We start from the raw sequence: 5,266 nt of genomic DNA, 5'->3' as shown, positions 1-5,266 counted from the left end.
GCCTGGACGGCAGGGCGGAGGTGGGGGTCTCCCCGAGAGCAGGGCGGCGGCGGGGATCCCGTCGAGGCCATGGCGTCGGCCGGGTGGGAGGAGGGGAGAGAATGGATCGGGGGAAGAGCGGGAGGGGGCGGGGGATTTCGGGGCGCGGAGCGGGGGCAGATGTGCGGGCGAAAGCGGGGGAGGGGAATTCGGTGGGTTCGGATCGGCGGGGGCTTTAGTATGAGCAGAGAGGATACGAAAGAATTTGCTGGTGTGGTTTCCGTGGCTCTGCGGCAAGGGAAAACAAAGAGAATGCAAGGAGCAAAACCCCCAACAAACAGATGCAAGGCAGCAGCAACAAAAAAACCATCGCAAATCCATCTTCAGAGTCTGGTCAGAGGACTTACACAGATGGTGCTGAGCCCCCATGAGCTCCGCTCCTGCAAACCAAATCTTGCTTGCAGATGATGTTGAATCCCATGAATTCCTTCCTCTTAGGTGCTGCTGCCCACTCCCCACCAGTTGGTTGTTTCTCCTTCTCTGTCCATGGTGCCCAACAATGTTCTTCTTTCTCTTCTCAGCTTCTCAAGGAGAAGAGATGAAGAAGAACTGCTGATTGGGCTGTGTGGCACATGGAGAGGGGTTGGGCAGCTGCTGGAGCCATGGAGAACTTGCCTTGGCTATTGGTTGGTGATGAAGGAGCCTTGGCTATCTATTTGAGTTCTTGAGAAGAAGAAGAACAGGGGTGCCTGCTGGGGGAGGAGGAAGATGAACAGTGCGGCGGCTCAAGGGGGGAAGACAGAGATGCCTCCGGACAGCGCTGCTTTATATATAGGCAAAGCCAAAGATGACAACGCATCGGACGCGCTCCACCAACCATCTGTCCCTGAAATCACGCCATGATATATCTGTCAATCCCTTCGGTTTCGGCCAAAAATTAAAACAGTAGCGCCTCCGGTTTTTGGCAGGTGATCAAATATTTTAAATGCCGCCGATTTGGACCTTTCCTGGCGCATGGTCCACGCACCACGCAGTGTCTCGTGCCGTGCCTGGCTTCCATCTTCGCGGTGAACAAATTAGGACCAAATTGTACTCAAAAAAAAAAAATTAGGACCAAATTTAACGTTATCCAATTATGACACAACTCTCCTTCAATGGTCATAAGGTGGTTATTTGTTTCGAAATTGAAGACCGCGCTTGCTCGTAATGGTGTCACAATCGTGTCACATTTCAATTCTTTGTGAATTAATGTTTCATCGATTTTAATTATTTAGAAGAAAAAAAATTGTGATGCATCATGTTACAAAGTGGCCTCCGCAATTTTCGGATAAACAAAAACTATATGTGCATCACCGTGGTAGTGCCAAATTACTATGTATATCATGGGTACATACAACACTTTCGCAACATTTGTCGTCTTTGCTCGTCCCAAACACTCATCCCCACTCGTTTTTCGACGAGGCTCGTATTTGGGTTATTGTATTCTATTGAGCTTTTACGAGGCAAATGTCCTCAACGGGCATTATCCTTGTAATATGGGGTTCCTCCTTACTCTCGACTCCAATGGTTTCAAACTCGATGGCGTAAGGTGCTCTAGAGACCACGGGATGCTCTTCAATTCATAGTTGGACGCATCGTCAACCTACTGGCAACGGCCATGTCCCGAGCTTCTTATCCTTGCTTTGTGGCGGCCAAGATATGGCCGACGATTATTTTCATCCATCTATGAGAGTCTCGAGTTGCCTTTGAACGTATTGCTGGAATTTTTGCCTATTTGGGCCTAGCCCAACAGCAGTTTCAGAAATTCCTAATAAATCCTAGAGGCCCACGCAGCCCATTCGTGCAAGGCGAGAGGTGGATAATGAATACGAACGGCGCACCTCATCAGAAGGTCCTCTTTCTCTCGCCACACAGTTCCAATCTCCGCGCTACTGCTGTCTTCCTCATCCCGGCTTGCGGCATGCACCGCACGTCGGGACAGTAGGCGACCCCAAGTCCAGCGCTTCTGCTGCTGTTGTGCCGTACGTGTTCTTCTCCTTTTTGTTAGAAGTCCTCCTACAGTTCTTGGCTCTAGTTTCTGCCCTACGTATGTTAGGTTCTGTTTCGTATAAGCAACTTCATCTAGTGTCTGTTCTAGATGTGTTTACCTCAAGTTCATATATGCAGACGATGTTTACCTTCTCTCTGTCAGATTGCATGACTTGATTTATATTTGCTATTTTAGTCATGCTTTATCTAGTATTTTTGTTAATAAAATCATTCGGTAAATTACTCATATTTCCAACAATCCAAAAACCTTATTATAGGCAATTTACCCCGAGTGGTTTTGCTGCTTCCAGGAGACCTCCTATGTTTGAGGGTATCCACTATAAGAGGTGGCGCGTGAGAGCAGTCTTATGGTTTCAGACCATGAGCTGGTATGACGCTACTCTTGGCAAACCTAAAGGAGAGCAAGATGCCCAACAGGCACAAGCTTTTCAGAAAATGGATACCTTGTTTAAGGCTGCTCTCTTGAGTGTTCTTGGTGAGAACATAGTTGATGCTTATGCGTCAATTGACAATGGAAAAGATATGTGGGACACACTCGAGGCCAAGTTTGGGGTCTCGGATGCCGGCACTGAGCTGTACATCATGGAGCAATTCTATGATTACAGGATGACTGAAGAGCGCTCCGTGGTTGAGCAGGCTCATGAGATACAGTCATTTGCTAGAGAACTTGAGCACTTCAATTGCATGCTACCGGACAAGTTTGTTGCCGGGGGTATCATCACTAAGCTTCCTCCTTCATGGAGGAACTTTGCTACCTTACTGAAGCATAAGAGACAGGAGTTTTTCGTTCCGGATCTTATTGGTACTCTTGATGTGGAAGAAAAGGCGAGAGCAAAGGACACACGTGCTCGAGGTATTGAGGGAGGATCTAGTGCCAATCTGGTACAGAAGAAAACCTTCCAGTCCCACAAGTTCAAGAACAAGGGCAAGCTTGATGGTAAAGCAAAGTTTGATGGGAAGAACAAGGCTGTGCAGCACATGAACTTCAAGAAGAAGAATGACAAGAAGAAAGGTGGCTGTCATGTGTGTGGAGATCCTGATCATTGGGCTCCTAGTTGTCCCAATCGCTATGAAAAGCGTCATCCTGGGAAAGGCGGCAAGACCGCTAATGTTGTCATTGGAGACACTGACATGAAGGATGCTGGGTATGGTATATTTCCCACTATTCTTTCAGTATGTCATTCTCCTGATTGGTTGATTGACACGGGTGCTAATGTGCATGTATGCAGTGATATTTTCATGTTTTCGTCTTATCAGACCGCAGGGACTTCAACCGTGCTAATGGGCAACGGTTCAAGTGCTTCTGTTTGTGGTGTTGGCACGGTCGATCTGAAGTTTACTTCGGGGAAGATCATGCGGATGAAGAACGTGCATTATGTCCCCTCCGTCAATAAAAATCTTGTTAGTGGATCTCTTCTGTGTAGAGATGGCTATAAGCTTGTCTTTGAGTCGAATAAATTTGTAATATTCAAGTATGGAACCTTTGTTGGTAAAGGCTATGAGTCAGGAGGCATGTTTCGTTTATCCTTATTAGACGTTTGCAATAAGTTGTTAATCATATTTGCAACAATAGTGAATCAAATGTGTGGATTCACGTCTTTGTCATGTTAACTTTGGTTGCATGTCACGACTAGCGAAGTTGAACTTAATCCCTAGTTTCACCACTGTCAAGGGATCTAAGTGTCAAGTATGTGTGCAAGCTAAGCAACCTCGTAAGTCTCACGTGACTGCGGAGACGAGAAATCTTGCACCACTAGAACTCATACATTCAGATCTATGTGAAATGAATGGTGTTTTGACAAAAGGTGGAAAGAAATATTTCATGACGTTAATTGACGACTCCACTAGATACTGCTGTGTGTATATTCTGAAATCTAAGGATGAGGTTTTGAACTTTTTCAAGATCTATAAAGCTGAAGTGGAAAACCAACTTGATCGGAAAATCAAGAGGCTTAGGTCCGACCGTGGTGGAGAGTATTTTTCCAATGAATTTGATGCTTTTTGTGCGAAACATGGTATAATCCATAAGAGGACGCCTCCCTACTCACCTCAGTCAAATGGGGTGGCCGAAAGAAAGAACCATACTCTAACTGATTTGGTTAACGCCATGTTAGACACATCGGGTCTCTCCAAGGCATGGTGGGGGGAGGCGATATTGACAGCATGTCATGTCCTAAATCGAGTTCCCACAAAGAACAAAGAGATAAATCCATTCGAGGAATGGGAGAAGAAAAGGTTAAAATTCTCTTATCTGCGAACATGGGGTTGTTTGGCGAAAGTCAATGTTCCAATTCCAAAGAAGCGGAAACTTGGACCAAAGACTATGGATTGTGTTTTCTGGGATATGCTTTTCATAGCATTGGCTATAGATTCTTGGTTGTAAAATCTGAGGTACCTGACATGCATGTCGGTACGATCATGGAGTCGAATGATGCGACTTTCTTTGAAGATATCTTTCCCATGAAGGATATGGCTACCTCATCTAATCAGAAGATGCCTAGTTCATCGAATCAGGAACCAGTTACAATTACCGAACCTGCCATTTCGATGGAACACTTTGAAAGTCATGTGGAGGAGAACAATGAAGTTCCTATTAGGAGCAAGAGACAAAGGACTGCAAAGTCCTTTGGCGATGATTTTCTTGTGTATCTCATAGATGACACTCCCAGTTCTATTTCGGAGGCCTATGCATCAGAAGATGCTGACTACTGGAAGGAAGCGGTTCGTAGCGAGATGAATTCCATCTTGGCGAATGAAACTCGGGAGATAACTGATCGTCCTTATGGGTGCAAACCTATAGGATGCAAATGGGTATTCAAGAAGAAGCTTAGGCCTGATGGTACTATTAAAAAGTACAAGGCTCGGCTCGTGGCAAAGGGTTATACCGAAAAGGAAGGTGAAGACTTCTTTGATACTTACTCACCTGTGGCTCGACTGACCACTATTCGAGCTCTACTTTCACTAGCTGCCTCACATGGTCTTCTCGTTCATCAAATGGATGTTAAGACTGCTTTCCTAAATGGAGAGTTGGATGAGGAAATTTATATGGAACAACCAGATGGGTTTGTAATAGATGGCCAGGAAGGGAAAGTGTGCAAGTTGATGAAATCTTTGTATGGACTGAAGCAAGCACCCAAACAGTGGCATGAGAAGTTCGAAAGAACTTTAACAGCTGCAGGCTTTATTGTGAACGAAGCTGACAAATATGTGTACTATCGCCATGGTGGGGGCGAGGGAG

At 45.7% G+C, this 5,266-nt stretch overlaps 1 protein-coding gene across 1 annotated transcript in view; it reads right to left on the bottom strand.

Moving 5' to 3' along the window:
* LOC119323411 overlaps nucleotides 1-772 on the bottom strand; it is an 8,625-nt gene extending 7,853 nt beyond the window's left edge. The window contains exon 1 of the transcript XR_005156280.1: nucleotides 387-772. The gene's annotated coding sequence lies outside the window, so the exon portion shown is untranslated. The remainder of the gene's footprint in view (nucleotides 1-386) is intronic.
* Between the last annotated feature and the right edge of the window lie 4,494 nt (nucleotides 773-5,266).

This window comes from Triticum dicoccoides, chromosome 6B (assembly GCF_002162155.2).
Source record: "Triticum dicoccoides isolate Atlit2015 ecotype Zavitan chromosome 6B, WEW_v2.0, whole genome shotgun sequence".
Lineage (NCBI taxonomy): Eukaryota > Viridiplantae > Streptophyta > Magnoliopsida > Poales > Poaceae > Triticum > Triticum dicoccoides.
Note: the sequence above shows the minus strand (reverse complement) of the source record. Positions and strands in the feature narration are given on the sequence as shown.